The following is a 19,133-nucleotide window of genomic DNA, read 5'->3' on the forward strand; positions in this document are numbered from 1 at the left end:
TTGACAATTCTCTTCTTTCCTTTGTTGACTACCTAAGGGAGTTTGATTTCAAGGTCAATTCTAGCCTTTACCTCATAATAGGTGCCAAAGTATGTAGCTTTAGGATCAACAGGCTCATTAATCACTGCCTCAATAATGACCTTGGTTTCATCTATGTGTACCTCATGACCTAGAGGTTTTACCCATACTATCCTTGGTCTAACTTCCTGAATGTATACGTTGTCACTATCAACCATGATACAAACATCATCTTTGTAATCTTCAACTAGTTTCTTAGGAATCTTGAATCTATTATTCATCTTCTCTTTGAATGCATCAAAATAGTTATCCATAATAGTTACATAGTTCTCTCCCATTTTAGCTATATACTCATTAATTTGATAAAGAATAGGTACATCCTTCCTCCAAACTATTGTACCTCTAGATGGGGAGAACTTTTGCACATAGAAAAATAAACAAGTTGAAAGTGAACTAAACTTACATGGATTATTCTTGGAAGTTCTTATGCTCTCAATGTTCTTGTTGAACTGATTCAACATTAACTTGGCAAGGTTAAGTGACAAATTATTCTTGACCAATTTATATGCCAAATCCACTGCTTCACATGATATGTTATTTAATTTTCTCGAGTTGTAAATTTTGTGAGTGATGATATGTATTCCAAACTTGAGTTCCATGTCAATAACACATCTGATCTTATTCCCCTTTCATCCCATTCAACAAGGTTTTTCTTTTCCAATTCAACCCAACTTAGGGTTTTAGTCATTTTCACTTTTGTCAACATCAGAAGACCAATGATCCTATGCATCATATTCTTGGTTATCAAAATAGGTTTTTCCAATCATAGCTAACCATTGTGCACATGAATGAGAATATATCTAATCCATTTTACTTGAAATTCACATCACATATGCAAAATGTGAGTTAAACCTTTAGTTTCAAGATGTTGATGTTCTGATTTCAACACACCATTAATGCATAATTCTTTCAATGATTCATCCATCTCTAGAGTTCCAATATCTTGAATATCACATTTAAAATGTGAATGGGTAGAATTGATTAATAGTACCTTTGGTGGAATTTTTGAATATGCTCCACTCAGATCTAGGGTTTCAGCAATAGTAGGGCTCAGCTTAAAGTTTGGTGCTTTCCATTCCATGCCTTGAAATAACATGTCTAAACCTTTCTTTGATTTTTTTTTAGTGGATACCATCTTTTTTGAGTAGGGTTTGAAAGAATACAAAGGTCTTCAATAATAGTTCACTCAAATTGCTCGAATGCTCTAAAGATCACCTTGCACAGATAGCTCTTAAAAATTCATGGTGAGAAATGACTTCAACTTTGCCCTATTTTATCAAATTTCACCATAAATGCCTAGTATAATTTTTGTTCAAATGATAGAGTTTCATCCACTTCACTTGCATTGAATGCTTGACAGAGCCTTCCATGACTCGGTAACTACACAGAACTTAGTTAGTCTCGACCTTGCTCAGCAGGGTCTACAACCCGAGCTCACTTGATAGTGTCTACAACCTAAACATAGTCAGTAGTTATTGCATCTTTTATTCGATGATCCCTTTGCATCTTGAATGCTGATTTGGATCTTTGATTCTACTAACTAGAACTGATGTGAGATATCTTATTCAAAATCCTAGTTCTAGTTCTCCTATGAGAGTTCAAGTGGAAATAGTGGAGTCACCCAATTCTTGAGTGACTTGTTCGTCATTACTCGAACTTGTATTCTTAGAAGATTTTGGAACCCATTGTTGTCTCATCTACTTTATGATGTTATTAGCTTTTTCCTTCTTTTCATCTTCAATTCTTCTAGTATTCAAGTTTTGTACAAATGAAACATCTTCTGGTAGTGTCTCTTGTCCTCATGTGATGTTTCACACAAGTCATTCCAATGTATCCAAATTCTCCATAGTAATGACATCTTCACCAAGTGTTATAGTCCCAACTAAATATAGCTTTCACAATCTATTATGCTAGGTTCAATGTCTTAGTTTTGCATTTCGAGGATTTGAGCCCATTCTTCTTATATTTATGATATTTTCCTTCAAACTTAGGTTTCTCTTTGCATTCATTTTCCCTATGAATATGCTGATTGTAATTCTAGCACTTACCATTGGTCCAAATTTTGTTTGATGTATGGCCTATCTTACCATAGTGATTGCAAGTAGGTCTTTAATTCTTTTGAGGTCCTTGCTTGGATGATTCACCTTCTTCTATATATCAAATTCCTGCTTTTCCTTTTTGTCTGTAATGACTTTGCTCATTCAATTGATTCATGTTTGCTTGAGATTTTATCATTCTCTCATTGGTTTTCCTTTTAATGTTTAGATCATTCTACAGTCCTTCATTCTCTAATCTTAGATTCATGATATCTTCATTTGCATTGATTAGCTGATCAATGAAGTCTATATGTTGAAGGAATATGTGTTGAATTTCATTGTTCTTTCCTTATATCTCTTATTTTATCTTGTGTTTCTATTCCATGACTTTACACAACCTTACTGACTAAATTTCTTGCTCTCTTCTTAGTTTTCTCACCTCTTCTTAAAGAATACTATTATTTTCAAGTAGTTCTTTGATTACTTCATCAACTTCATTTGAATTTCTTGAATGGATGTCTTCAATTCTTTATTCAATGTAGAGTTGGTCATTCATCTAGATTGCAAGTTCTTTTCTTCTGTTTAGATATTGAGAGAGTTGCTCTTTTTCTTTGTTGAGTTGTCCAATAGCCAATTCCAAATCTAGCTTCTCATTGTCAATAGCCTTGTCAAGTCTAAATACCTCCATAGCCTTTGATCTTTGCTCAAGCTATTAAAATTCTTTCCTACAAACTAAAAAGATCTTGATACCAATTTTTGGAAATATTAGGATAGGCTAGAGGGGAGGGATGAATCAGTAACTTATAAAACTTAATCCTTAACTAGCAATTAATCCTTCATGTGTATTCTGATCTAATTGCACGCATGAGAAACTAAAAATATTAAAGCGTTCATAACACTTTGGCACACAATTTGGTGACCCAAAAACCTTCCAAATCGAATGTAAAATTGGGGTGGGGATGATACCCACAAGCTTTAATACTACAATATAAAGCTGGTCTATTAAGGCTTACAATGTTCACTTCTAATGATCTACCCTGTTAGGAGCAATAAGGATTGCTAGGTCCACCTTAAAAAAGTATTTACAAACATACAACGAAGTATGCACTCAGTAAAGATATTTACATAAGACTGTTAAGTCTACCTTGTGAAACAATTTGACTGATCCACCTATTAGGATGAAATAATAGCTGATCTTTGATTGCAACTTGGTTTACTAAATGAGATTCCTTTGATTTTAGAAATCACCTTGTTGTGATAGATAAATATTTGCTACTCCTTATACTATTGTACCCTTTGTAATTTACTCTTCTGCTCTTCTCTACTTATTATATTACTTCCATATCATACATTGGATGTGATATAATATGTTACATATATACCAATCCAATTTACAAATTACAAAGATGACCATAATACAAGTTTACACAAAAATCACAAAGTTAGCCCAACTGCAAGAACTTGGGTTCTAAAGACTGGCTCAGTGAGGTTCTGATACTTGACATCCACATAGTAAATTTAGAATCTCAATCCATACTTATCACTTTCAAGTAGTCTTGAACTCAGTCTGCACTGGTGACTCAGTGAATATTGTGAAACTTGGCATATAAATTGAATCACTTGATTCACACTACATAGGTCGATTAATGCTATCACTAAGAGTTTAGTATAAACTAAGTCACTTGGTTAACACTGAGTAGCTCAGTTAACACTAGACTCTCATCTTTAGAATTGCAAACTCAGTAAACACTGCACAACTTGGTTTGCACTGATAAACTTGGCATACATTGAGATTCTCAGTTTATACTATTGATCAATACCTTGGTAGTAACTACTTGGCACAAACTGAATACTATCGCTTGGACTCGGTAGCAAATATAGAACTTGGTAGATATTGAAATGCTTGGTTAACACTATTAATTGTATAATATGCTTGGTAGATACTTGTAGTCTAAATAAGTCTGTCACTAATAACAAACATGACTTAAATGTCAACACATAGTATATCTTAAAGATGTAGGAAGTTATCTAAATAGTAAGTTTGAGTTTATTGGTAGTGAATTCATGAACAAGGATATGGAATTAATTTTCAATCACAACATGACTGTAAAGCCTAGATTTGAATATTTAAAGGAACTAGGCATGTTCAAAAATCATTTCTACCTTAAATTGGACATAGAACATATTAAGTAGGATACATGATGGAAAACTATGGATGTAAGATAATGTAATTGATATCTCTTTTGACCTAATTCATGAGGTAATTTGTCTTAGTAAACAAGGTAGTGTACCTATAAGTGAGAAAATGATCAATAAGAAAGTTGAGAGCTATACCAAAGTAGTGTATAATGGAAAGGCTATGGTAATTAGCACCGTTAAGCAAGATGATGTAAGATTCTTGAGTAGAATCTATTGTGATGTGTAGCCTATTCAAACTCAGAGGTTTATTCGACATGATTTTCCTCTAGATTATTTCTATAGGGATTTTGGGATAGTGCCCCCCAGATGGGGTCAAGGCCCCAGGTGTGCTCCTTGTCATAGTATAGGGTGGGGTTGAGGGGAAATGCCCCCTTGGGGATTTTTGGGGGTAGCACCACCGAAGCCAAAAATTCCCTCATATTGTAAAAGGCATTGGCTACTTTTTTTCTATTATTCTAGCCCTAATTTTGTAAGTAGCAAAATCTTTTATAAAAAGGGCTTAGGGTTAGGGATTTCATAATGAATGATGATATTCTAACTTCTTGCAGTAGTATTGATTTGTAAGAGATTACATATTGTAATTAGGTTGTAATCACTAGATAATAATAATATTGGACTTCTTGTTGGTGGATGTAGCCTAGAGACTGGGTAAACCACATTAAATCTTGGTGTCTTGTGTTCTCTTTTATGTGATCTACTATTTCTTGGTATTGGTTATATTTGCATGCAACTATTATATTTGTTTGAGCTTAATCCTAATCGAATAATTTCTTACTCTATATGTGCAAGCTCAAAGATTGATGAACTATTAGCTGGATTCATCTATGTAGCATATAAGATATGTGTGGAGAAGGAACAAGTGAATCTTAGTGAAATTCTAAGAATGCAACTATTAGAGAACCTAGAGAAGATCAAGAGGAAAAAGAATGCTGTGTTTAGATTTCAATCATTAATCAATCACATATTATTTCATCTACTTAAAAGATTTCCTTATTTATCAGTCACAAACATAATGAGTAGTGACAAATGTACAATGGAGAAGATCACAAAAGTATGTAGAAGGAATCCTGTAGATAAGATATTGGACAATGGTAACCTGATAATGAGAACATTTCAGAATGAAATGAAATAGAGATTTAGAATTGCACCTACAATTGTAGATAGATTTAAAGAGGACATTTGTATTATGGTTGATATATATTTTACCTATATTCAAGCAATGGAACCTCAAGAAACATTTCTTGATCCCTTATGTTATGAATTGAATGATGATATAGTAGTTAGTTATATTGATTTATTATTAAAATTAGAGAAAGATAAAGTAGAATATAGATTTGGAACTTATGATGAGATTACCCAATTAGCTCATCAAGCAACCTTGCAGAAGGCACCACACAAAAAGATAGAGTCTATAATGAAGAAAGCCCTATCAGAGGCTAGTATGACTAAGAGAGAGTTTGAGGCTATAAGAAAAACTATGAAGCAAGGCATATTGAATATACAACCTTTTTTAGTTTCTATTGTTGAGAAATCTTTGGAGAAAAGCATTATGTATGTAGCAGTGTTAGATGTGCGGCCTAGTGAGCCAAAGAGAAAACTTGAGAGATTGGTGGAAGCTATGACCACAAAGATAGAAAGGGTCAAGCAAAAAGCCACCAAACTAGGCAAAATCTAGAAGACATTGTTGACAATTGTTGAGTCCAGTGATGAAGAGGAAGAATAAGAAGAGATCAAGCAAGTAGGGAAAGTGACATTATCAAAGCAATCAGTAGGAAAATCTCGACAACCCTAGAAGTCAAAGATGAGAAGATAAACACAACTATTGCTAATGAAGGTAACTTTGTTTAGATGAAAACATTTTATGATTTGTATAATTTTTTTGAGAAGGATCAGATTGATATCTCTACTATAAGATATATCATAGAAAATAAATTGAAATTGAAGGATATTGAGGGAATAGTGAACCAAAAAGTCTATGATAGACTTATTGAGAAGAAGGCACCTACAAGAGAAGAAGATCTAGAACTTCAGAATTCTATGCTTATAACTATTTGCAAGACTAATGAAAAAGAAGAGATTAAGAGATTATTGAATAATCTTACACCATATTTGAGAAATAAAGTGAGACCATTCCTATTTATGGTTGGTGAAAAAGATAAACTAAGAAGTGAGACTGTGGCAATATTAGTCAGATGTTGACAGAATCAAAGGAAACATCTCCTCTAGCACCTAGAACCTTGGAAGTGTTAGTGAATGGTGACATTATGCAGATTGAATAGACCAATATTGCCATTAACATTGATGATACTAATCCATTTCAAGGTTCTAAACCTAATGAACCTGATACAAGGATATTGAACAGAAAAAGAGACAAATTGAAGAGGAGAAGAGGTTACTTGAAGAAGAGAAGAAGAAATAGAAGAGGCCAAGAAAAAATTGCTTGAGGATGAGAAGAGAAGAGAGGAAGAGGAGGAAAAGAACAGAATAGTACAAGAATAAATACAAAAGAAAATAGAAGATGATAAAAAGAAGAGATTGGAAGAAGAAGAAAAGAGAGAAAATGATAGAAAGAAAAATAAAAGAAAGTAGAAGAAGAAGAGAAAAGAATGAAAGAAGCAACCAAGAAGTAAAGCGAGGATGATACTAAACCATCTAGTTCATCTACTTTGATTTCACTTGCTAGCTTATCATCTAATGATGACGATCAAATAGATTTGATCTCATCCCTATCTAAGATTATTCAAAAAAATAGAATAGTAAAGAGCTTACATAAAACCTTGATGGAGGTTACTGACAGACTGCGTAGTACTTTGGTATTGTAACACATAGAATCAGATCTTGAATAGAGGGCACAAGCAATGCTAAATTCATTTGATGGGGAGTTTACTAACTTTTTGGATGTTGTAGAAGCTAAGGCTTAGATTTCACATGATGCTAACTTGTTTAGCATCATCTTTCAAAACATTAAGAATGATTTGGTTAACATACATGTCAACAAGATGGGAAAACATTGTATATTAAGTATAATTTATCATACAAACTAACTAAGGACATTGATAGTCAGATAGAAGGAAAGATGAGTGAGATAGAGGCTCTTTCTAGCTAGATCCAACATCCATCTTGTAAGATTGATGATTTTGAAGGACAAGTGGCTAGTAGCCATAGTGATATCAAGAAAATGGAACTTTGGAAGGAACAAATTTTGAAGAGGATATCAGATTTCAGAGAGCCTATTTCTCTGAAAGTATCTTTTGTTGAGAAACAGTTGGAAGAATGTGTCAAGGCCAAGGACACCTATTCTAACTTTTTACATTCAGATCTTAATGTAGTTGAGATTGCATCATATGCTCAATGTGCAATTCTCACCTCAACTATATCCATGAAGGAGACATGGACTAAGGGTACAGATAGTCTAAAGGAAAACTTTGATGATTACATGAAGATCATATCATATTAAGGAAGGACAACATATTTTTGGATAGTTTTTGATAGTTTCTGACACCTTGACCTTTGTCATTGATGTCAAAGGACAAGTAGTTGCACAAAAATGGAAAGTACTTGAATTATCAAAAGGGGAGAATATTGTAAGTACATAATGTGAAACATATTATAATAGGGAGCATATGTAAAGTTGGACAAATTGTAATAGATGCAATATGTTGTGCTAAGTTTTTCTCACTTAGCTAATTTTCCCTATTTTGTTGCCATCAATGCCAAAGGAGGAGATTGTTGATAATTGGACAATAGAGATATGTAAATGTTGTCATTTATGCAAACACATGATGTACATGCTCATAGAAAACCTTGAAAATAAAGATACTCCGTGTTTGGTAATCAAAAAATTGTGTAAGTATAGAATTTGGTTTACAACAATGTACTGTTTTGTTTATAACTTGTTGTTGTCATCATATTATGACTAGCAAAGTTATATGGAGATAGTATACATGTTGGTGATGACATCTATAACTTTGGAAGTTAGTATGGAATATAAAAAATAGAGATAATCATGTTTTAGCAAAATAGGACAGCGGAATTGAAGGAAATGATTATTTTGTTTACAAGATAATTACTTGTCCAATTAGTGCCAACATCCTAGATGTTTACTCTAATTTGGAAAAGTGGATTGTGGTCTTAGCTGACCTAGCAAAAATTTGTGTAAAGGCATGGTATTTATGCAAAGGAAATCTTGTGATAAGAAGTTTGATTGTAAGTGCTATCATGTAATTGTGATGTTGAGCAATTATATGCAAACTTTTGTAAGACCTATATATGTAAAGTTTTGTAAAAGCTATTTTGTGATCTGAGATTGAGCTAAAGATTAGAGATTAGTCAAGGAAGAAGATACAGTACCTATATTCTAGAAGTTTGATTACTTGTTTGGGTAGTGAGCTCTTCTTGTAATTAGAAGTGCATGTTTGGGCAGTGGGCTCATCTTGCATTTATTGTACCACAACTCCTAACATGGATTCAAAGTCTCCTAATAGTGTCCATCCTCTAACAAGGAACTTATATATCAGTATATTATCTAGTGGGTATCATACCCACCAAGGTTTTCCCTTGGCTAGGGTTTCCCTAGTAACAAAATATGGTGTTATAAGTTATCTTTATGTATTGTTACTAGTTCTATTCAATGTTACTTTATTTCTCTGTTATGCATGGTTTAAAGTAATAAATTATATCCAATTGGTGACTAAAGTTTGTAGATTACTAATTCACCCCCCCTCTTAGTAATCCCTATTTCTAACACTATTCACTTCAACACATTTAATCCTCAACTTGACCTTATATTTATATCTTACACATTATCAAGTCATCTTGAATACAACTTAGAATACTTAATATTCATCTCCTCAGTCAACTAGAACCAACACCCAAATCAATTGAACCTAATATGCCAAAACAAGAAAATCCTTTGTTAGTTGACCATGCTCGGTAGACACTAACTTAGAAATGATTTTCTTATGTTAACCAAGTGCACTTGGTTAAAACTACATATTCACAAAGTTCCTATGGTAACCAAGTGAGCTTGATTAATACTGGTTTCATCCAATATTTTTTTCATTAACTATGTGAGCTCAGTCAAAACTCAACTTGTGTAAACTTTCCTTTGACAACTAAGTGAACTCGGTAGACAATGTCTTTTAAACTAGGCAAACTTTGGAATACTTGGCAAACAGAAGAAATTTTCTTCATTGCTTGATTGATCTCAGCATACTGACTAAAAATGATATGACATTTTTTGTAACATCAAAGACAATACACAATTAATCAATTATTTCCAACAAGGGGGACCCTATTTCTCCTTATATGTTCATTATGATTGCTAAAGTGCTGCAAAGATTGTTCTCGAGAAAGATGGAAGGAGGGGAGATAAAAGGTATTAAAATTGCTACCTCACTACTAGTGGAGGTGATCAAATAGTTTGTGGATGACACTTTCCTAAGTGGGGACTCCTCTATGGCAGAAGAAAAAGCCTAGAAATTTGTAGTGGAGACATATGTTATCAGTACAGGACAAAAAAATAATTTGGATAAATTAAGGTGTTTTTCTTCAACACTATGTCAGATATGTAGAGAAGGATCATAAATATCTTGGGTTGCACTATTGCCTCGTTCCTTGATATATACTTGGGGCTTCCTTTGACTATGAAATAAGTAAGTAATAATTTTGGAATACCATTCTAGAAAAGATTCAAAGGAAGTTGATTGGCTGGAAAGGGAAAACTTTGAGTAGTGCAAATAAGCTACAACTTTTGACTTCATCTCTACAAGGAATCCTATTTTAATTCCTCTCCTTGTTCAAAATCACCCAAAGTATTGTAGAGAAACTGGAGAAAATTCAAAGAAATTTCCTTTGGTTGGGGGGTGGAGAGAAGAATAGATTAAGCCTGGTGAGTTGGGGAATGGTCTGTAGAACCAAAAGTAGAGTTGGTTTAGGAATTAGAAGGATTTCTAATTTGAATAATGTCCTTCTTACTAAGGTGGGGTGGAAACTGATGAAGAATGAGGTTAATTGGTGTAAGATTTTAAAAGCTAAGTATCTAGGAAATTTGAATTTTACTCATTGCATTTGGAGAAATGACCTCCCATCAAGATCAAGAATTTGGGGTAATATACTAAAAAATAAAATTTTACTAAGGGAAGGAGTGAGGTGGTTGGTGGTCGATGGCTTTTTAGGTTAATTTCTAGGAGGATACTTAGTTGATTGATAAACATCTGGTTAGAACAAAGTATGGGTTCCTCTGAAACCACCTCCAGGAGTAGGTGGGGAATAAGGTGTTCAATTTTATTGGTCTAGGGAAGAAGTGGAAAAAGTTAGCACTATAATAGAACTTCTTAGATGGCAAGCAACTAGTTGAGGAGCTAAATGAGCTCCTCAAAGGCTACAAAACTCTAAGAGTGGCTCAAAATGACACCTTTATTTGGAAGGTGACCATGACAAGGGATTTTACTATCAGTTATACCTAAAAATTAATTTTTGAAAAGGAATTTGAACCTACATACTAGGAAAAATATTGGTTTAGCCATTTGATCCCAAAGATCAAATTTTCTAGTGGACTTCCATACATGGGAAGATCCTTACCATTGGTAATTTAAGGAAAACGGGATTCTAATGACTTAATAGATGCTACCTTTGTAAGAGAGTGGAAGAGAATATTCCTCATATGTTCCTTGAGTGTAACTATGCTATTAACATATGGGGTAGGTTGAATTAAAAGTTTGATATGGTGTGGGTGTTTAATAATAGGATTGACCAATTTGTTGAGAGTTGGAAATGCCCGTTCACCCACAACCCCTTATCCAAATGTGGAAGGTAATCCCCCCCATGTTTGCTGGGGCATTTGGAAGGAGAGAAACAATAGGGCTTTCAAAAATGAAGAGAGAAGTGAGGAGATTGTTATAGATATTATATGCAAGCTTCTAGAGGAAAATATGAAGAGCTACAGTGGAGGAAATTGGTAATCCCCTCAATTAGATGGAACAAACGATAGCTAGAAACTAGAATCTTGAAGAAGGGTTCATGGAGATTGATAATTCCAAAATTTCTAGGAAAAGGAAAAGATGGAGGCCCCCTAGGGAGAACTGGGTTAAACTTAATTTTGATAGAGCTCCGAGGATGGAAGGATCTGCTGGAGGGGGTATAGTTAGAGACAATGAGGATAGAATACTTTTGGTCTATGCTAGATTCTTGGGGAAAGTCTTGAATAATGTTGTGGAACCAATGGCTCTATTCTAGGGTTTGAAAATGGTAATTAGTGTATGATGGGAGAATGTGGAGACAAAAGGTGACTCAAAAATCATAATTGAAACTATGAAAGGCATTATGAATGAAGGTTGGAAAATCAAAAGGATCGTGGAAGTTATTTGGCATTTATTGATCATCTTAAAAAGATTTGAGTTGCACCATATTTTTTGGAAGGGTAACAGGGTGGTAGACAAGATGTAATTATAGGACTAAACATGTAGAGTCTATGGTGCTAGAGAGAATTTAGAGTATTACCAAACTTGGTAAGAGTCTTAGTGAACAAACACATTAAATCATGGCTAAGTTTAGTTGGGGTCTTTTTTATTAATAATGACAACTTATTGCTAAGTGGGATGATGAGGTGGGGTCATTATGGACAGATGTCAAAGTATGAAGAAAGGGGTACTTGTGATAATAATTTTGCATGGTTTGAAAGGGAAAGGATATCAAAGTTTGGTACGAGTGTATTTTTAATAATTTTCTTATGCATGTCCTTGTACTTGGTGGTAATTAAAAGTTCAAATTTTAAAATGTTTGTGTTAATTGGGAATGATGGAAAATATTGGAGTTGGGGCAATGACAATCAACACATGACAACTAAGCCAAGATGTCACACGATTATTCATAACAATAAAGGCCTTTATGAATACTTAAAACCACCCTTTTTTTCACTTAAGTATAGCTCCATTGTTAGTAATTGCCTTTGGTTTTTGAAGAAAAAGAGAATTCTGGTGGGAGTTGTTGAGATGGGTGGTGATCTTCTATGCATTGAGCCTTCTATGGTTGAGGACAATGCCCATAAACTATTGGTTTGTTATATGCTTAAAGAGGGAGGGTTTATCCCATTCATGGAGGTGCTGTATGGATATGATGAAAGGAGTTCTCTACAATTTGTTAACTCTTGGGAGGATAGAAAGGTTACTATTAATGGTATTTTATTCCATATTTTTGAGGAAATTATCTCTTTGTCTACAAGCCTTGCGATGAAGGGGAGGAAGTGGTAGAAGGTGACTAGGGTCGTTGATGAGGTGAGCCTAAATCATTTTTTTTTGGAAAACAAAGCACTCATTCGCCATAGGGGATGGTTTATGAGGGAGAAGCTTCCAAAGCCTTGGAACGAAGTCTATTTGGTGTTGATGAAGTATTTAATTTTTGAAGGGAGGTATGGTGTTTGCTACTATTATCATTTTCCTCTTCTAAACAATTTTCGTCACCATGATCACTATTGGTTGTCCCTCACCCCCCCCCATTTAGCCCATCATTGATAAATGATGTGAGAGATATTCAATGAGCTATATTATTTGATGTGGTTTACCATGCTTTTGGGTTGAGTTAACATCTCATGTTAACTCAGTCTCTTCATGAGTCATGTTGGTTCATTTCCTTCATGTGCTGAGCTAGTTTAGTTTGTTTATTTACCGAGTTGGATCATTTTTTCTTCATGTGTTGAGTTGTAGGTTAACACACATTTTTTTCCAGGGTTAACATTCTACTTTAATCATTTTTTCCATTTTAGAGAATGACTTTTCTACTCTTTCTGAAATAGAAAATTTTGCTATTTGAGAAGGCTTATCTTCTTGCTTCCAATAAATCACAAAATCACTGCTGCCTCTTCTATCAAACATTCAAGAAATGTGCTGAACAATAGCTTCATGCCATGTGGTGAATGTTTAGATATTTTATGAGTGCATCTCAACCATCTGTGTAGTTAGGTGGAGATATTGGATCTATGGTTGTGTTTTATTCATCTGTTGGTGATATTTTTGTAACATCTAGGTCATCCATATTCAAATGAAGATCTACATTGATAGTTCACACCTTTTGGGGGCAAATAAAATTTATTCCACGCAGATCAACTTTGTATTTTTGTGACAGTTTAACTTGCATGTTATTGCATCCCACATTTTATTGACCATGGTGCAGATTTATTTGTTGCAGCCATGACACATTACAAGGATTGTTTTCTCCAATGAAAACTAACATTTTGGGCCTTGTTGCTTGGCGTTAATGCATCTCCATGCCTCTTTATTACATGTAATGATCAGATCTTTTGGATTTGATCTCTTATGGTTGGATGCATTGATTTTGGTTTCCTCCTACCACTGTTGCATCTAGAGTTGTTCCATGATCAGATTTCTTCCAGATTTGCAATAATTGCTAGGTGTAGTGGTTGAGTTTGGTTTAGGGTAGAAAATATCTAAGTTATGCCTGAGCTATAAAGGTAGATTTTGTAAATTTTGTTAAGGTTAGACCCTCTTTGTTTCTCTGGCATTACTCTAGCTTGCTACTATGAGTCCCCTTTGCCTCTGAACTATATGACATTCTACCTTATCTCCTTTAGCCATTGATGTATTGTGCAAGAGCTATTTTCCTCTCATTAGTGTATTGCGAATATCTGTAATTTTGCATGATTGTATCTCTCTGACCTATAAATGATATATAAGTGAATCTCATTTTCCTTGTGTCATTTATTTTGGTTTTCTGACCTACATGCAATTGTTGGATTAAAACAAGTCTGGATGTGTATATCTTTTGGTGTCATGATGGTTCAAAAGAGCATATATGGGCAGAGATTGGTTTGAACATTCTATTTTGTTGTATCATCTCCTCATAATAGATTAGGTAGATCATGTTTCTTGCATCTCCTTCTCCCTTTTCCTCTCAAGAGTAGTTAGGTGTATCTTGATAGCAAAGGAAGCTAGCCTTCTCTAGAGACTCAACCTCACAGTTCAAGTCGCATAGCTTGGAGGTTTTTTCCATGTTTAACAAGGTTGTCCTTAGGTAAAAAGTTTGGACAAGGGTGCAAACTTTTGTGACAACATTTTTTGGCACACCTAGTGGGACACATATTTCAACCTCATAAGTCAACTAGTTAGCTAGTAGCAATCATATTCACTAAGAATTTTGGTGTTATTCTTAGTGCCATCAACCTTCAGATTCATTTATCTAACACCATGGTGACTCTAGTGCAAATCTACTAGTTTCAAGATGAATCAGTGCTGGTATGTAAAGATCATTCTTGATCTTTTGGTGATTTCATTTTTTTCTATGAAATTGCATTTTTTATGAAACTCTAACCATAGACCCATTTCATAGAAATAGCTACTATTCCCCCCCATATCATGAAAATTATAATCCTTAGCCCTCATATTTCCAATTCTAATCTCATCCCCAAGCTGGTTATAGCAAGTATGCTCAAGGTTATTCCTATTACTCTACTCTTGCTCCACCATCCCAACATCCTCATATGAGAAGCTTAAAGATAAGATGTTGGAGTTTTAAAGGAAAATTGAATGCATGTTCTAGGAGAGTAGTACAAAGATAGACCAGAGGTTGCATGAACAAGATGAGAAAGTGCTAGACCTTGATAGGTGGCTTGATGAGATTGCAAGGCAATACGAGATTGAAAGACAATAGGAGGAGATGGCATACTAGGCCTATCCCCAAAAAGAAGAAGAAGAGAGGGAGAGACACACACATTTTGAGGAGAATCTTGCAAGGAAAGTTGTTATAGCAAGAGAGGAGGAAATGAGGCTCCAATTAGCTCATTTTTAGACTAGGGAAGCAGAGGTAGCGCGTTCTCCAAGATTTGTCATCCCAAGCTTTAAGAAGCCCCCTCCATTACAAGAGCCTACTATTGTAACTTATCCACTCCCTATGTGAGAAAACCGGTTGGATCATAAGTCTTCCACACCTATCACCATTTCACTCTTTAAGGGTGGATCGGTTTTATGGACTCCTGATGGTCAAAATATGGAGTGTTGGGAGAGTAAAACAAAGCCCATAAAGATACCATGGGAGGAGTTATAGCATATTGAGGATGAAAAAGAGGTAGCTATTGAGAAGAAGGAAGAGGATCCAATCCTCTTATTTGAAGAGCTTCCCTCTTTTGTTGAGGAAGAAAAAGAAGAGAAGGTTGTTCCTTTCTTTGAGGAACAAGTCATGGATTTTGAGCCTTTGAAAGAAGATGAGGATCTATTGCTAGAAAAGGAAGAAGACCATTTGTTGTAGTAGATAGTCCTCCATGATGTGGAAGATGGAGAAGACAGCCTCAAGGATAGCTCTATCCTTGAGGAGGAACATGTTGATATGCACAAGGTTTCCCCTCAATCCATGCATTTTACTACAGTAGAGCAAGAGGATTCTAATGAGGAGAATTTTTGGGATGAGTTGGAGATGTTTTGCTCATCCTTGGACATGAAATAGATGATCATGAGTTGTAGTAGTAACAAGTGGAGAGTCACACCATACCAATAGCTCTAGAGGAAGTGGTTCATGAGCAACATGAACAAGTGGTGGAGATTTTTTCTTCACAAGAAGAGGTGCCACTTCCAAACCAGTAGGATACTACCATTTTAGAGCACAATGATGTGGTCAAAGCTAATTGCTTAGACCTAGTACCATCAAGAGGATGCCCCATCAGGCATCTAGCTCTGCAACAGAATAGCATGTTCCCCCGATCATGCTTACTCTTCGGCATGAGGGAGAATTCTACAAGGAAGAGCAAGTATGTTTTTCTCCAAAAGGTAATGCCTTAGCGCTAGAAAGATTCATTATTTTCAGCATTGGGAGGAAGGTATTCCATGCAGTAGTATGTTTGTCAAGCTTGCTGGTCTTTTCAACTACCCTCGTACATGGAAGAAGAAATCAGCTTGTGAGGAAGGGCAGATATTTTAACAAGCCAGTTATTGGCTTTATTTAATTTATTTTTTTATTTTTTTTGCATTGTGAATACTTGTAAATAGTAGAGTAGGAGTTTCTTGTTTTCTAAGAAGTGCACGAGCACATTTGCTCCTTTTTCTAGAGTTGTTCTGAGCTTTTTGGAGCTCCCTTGAGTTTTTTTTTTTGTTGGTTGTAGAATTTTGTGAAGTTGTAGGTGGGATAACATTTCAATTCTTGGTAGTGACTCTATGCCCAATGGATTTCTTAAGGCAACTCATTTATGCTTAGTAGGCAAGCATCCCCTCTGAGTTGTGAAGAATGTTGGCCATTTTTGCCCACCATTCAGCCCATCATTAATAACTAATGTGAGAGATCTTCAATTGGCTAGATTCTTAGTTGTGGGTTAATATTTTTTTTGGCTGAGTTAACATGTCGTGTTAACTCGGTCTCTTCATGAGCTGAGTTGGTTCATTTCCTTCATGTTTTGAGTTAGTTTAGCTTGTTCATGTGCCAAGTTGGCTTATTTTTTCTTCATGTGCTAAGTTGCAGGTTAACACACATTTTCTACTAGGGTTAACATTCTGCATTAATCATTTTTTCCATTTCAGAGAATGACTTTGCTACTCTTTCGAAAATAGCAAATTTCACTATTTCAAAAGGCTTATCTTCTTGCTTCTATGAAATCATGAAATCATTGTTACCTCTTCAACAAAACATTCAACAAATATGTTCACCAATAGTTTCATGCCATGTGGTGAATATTTGGATATTTTATGAATGCATCTCAACCATTTGTGTGGTTAGGTGGAGATATTAAATCTATGGTTGTGTTTATTCATCGGTTGGGGATATTTTTGCAGCATATAGGTTGTCCATATTCAAATGAAGATCTACATCAATGGTTCAATCCTTTTAGGGAAAAATCAAATTTATTCCACATAGGTCAACTCTGTATTTTCATAGCAGGTTAACTTTCATGTTATCCCATCTCGCATTTTTTTTACAGCAGTGCAGGTTTATTTGTTGCAACCATGACATGTTTACAAGGATTGTTTTCTCCAATGAAAACTAAAATTTTTGGCCTTGTTCCTTGGCATTAATGCACCTCCATGCCTCTTTATTACATGTAATGATCAGATCTTTTGAACTTGATCTCTTATGGCTGGATGCATTGATTTTGGTTTCTTCATGTCACTATTGCATCTAGAGTTGTTCCATGTTCAGATTTCTTCTAGATTGTAGTAACTGCTAGGTGTAGTGGTTGACTTTGGTTTAGGGAAGAAAATATCTTAGTAATGCTTGAGCTATAAAGGTAGATTTTGTAAATTTTGTTAAGGTTGGACCCTCTTTGTTTCTTTGGCATTACTCTAGGTTACTACTATAAATCCCCTTTTCCTCTGAATTGTATGACATTCTACCTTATCTCCTTTAGCCATTGATGTATTGTGCAAGACCTATTTGCCTCTCATTAGTGTGTTGTGAATATTTTCAATTTTGCATGATTGTATTTCTCTGATCTATGAATGATATATAAGTGAATCTCATTTTTCTTGTGTCATTTATTTTGGTTTTCTGATCTACATGTGATTGTTGGATTAAAACACGTTTGGATATGTATATATTTTGGTGTCATGATGGTTCAAAAGTGCATGTATGGGAAAATATTGGTTTGAACATTCTATTTTGGTGCATCACCTCCTTAGAATAGATTAGATAGATTTTATTTCTTGCATCTCCTTCTCCCTTTTATCTCAAGAGTAGTTAGGTGCATCCTAATAGCAAAGGAATTTGGTTTTCTCTAGAGACTCCACTGTCAATTCAAGTCCCATAGCTTGGAGGTTGTTTTCATGTTTCACAAGTTTTTCCTTAGGTAAAAACTTGGGACAAGGGTGTAAAAATTTGTGACAACAATCACATTTCTATTCCATTTTTTCTATTACATGATTTGGTTGATACGGTTGTCGACATTAAGGAGAAAATGAGAAATGGGACTAGTTATAGTATTCTCCATCAAGGGTTAATGTTATGCCTATACCAATTTCACCTAGCTCGATTACCCTTCAGGATTGTCGAGGTGGACATCTTTACTCTCCCTAACCCCTGCTTCCACCAAATCTTACTCAGAATTATTGGACCTAGAGCCCCTACCCCCAGCCTTCTCCTAGTGGGTCAACTATGGAGAGGGAGAAGAAACCTATAAAGAGAAAGAGCTCGAGGACTCTGAGGATGAGGGAAGAGGTGGTAAGAGGAGGTCTAGGAGAATTTCTAAATCCAATGCAAAAAGGAAGTTGATGTCAGGGGCCTCATAGGAGGAGGATTCTAATTTAGAGGAGATGGCCCACCCTAAATAAAGATTAAAATAGAAGAATTTGAACTTTGATGGGGGGAATATGGATGAGGAGGAGGTGGAGGTATTAGACTCCTCAATTTCTAGCTCAAGAGGTGTGACTAAAGGTGGGAAATATATGAGTCATGTTTTGGCTTCTATTGTGCTGGGATGTGTGGACCTCATGTTGGACCAGTTTCCTAACACAATGGAAAGAGTGCCATCCCCTCTGATGATTTCCTCACATGCTAGGGTTACAAACAAAAATAATATTATCTCTAACCCCTTAATTTTTCAAGAAGTTGCTAAGGATTTGGTGGATGGTAATCAGCATGGCGAGAAGGAGGTCCCTGAGGAGGCCTAGAAATTGTTTGACAAAAAGTTGTGGGAGAGAGTGTATTCCCTAGAGGAAAGAATGAGACTTTTGGCTAAATTCACAAACAAGGTGACACATGATGCGGCTACTTCTTTGCACTTGGTGAAGGATAACTAGGAGGGAGATTTGACCAATGAAGATCATCCATAATGTTGTTCAACTTCTTGGCTGAGGACTAGGCTATCATCCTCATTAAAGGGAAGGATGAGAA

This window comes from Cupressus sempervirens, chromosome 1 (assembly GCF_028749045.1).
Source record: "Cupressus sempervirens isolate cs-2001-9-10 chromosome 1, ASM2874904v1, whole genome shotgun sequence".
In the NCBI taxonomy this organism is placed as follows: domain Eukaryota; kingdom Viridiplantae; phylum Streptophyta; class Pinopsida; order Cupressales; family Cupressaceae; genus Cupressus; species Cupressus sempervirens.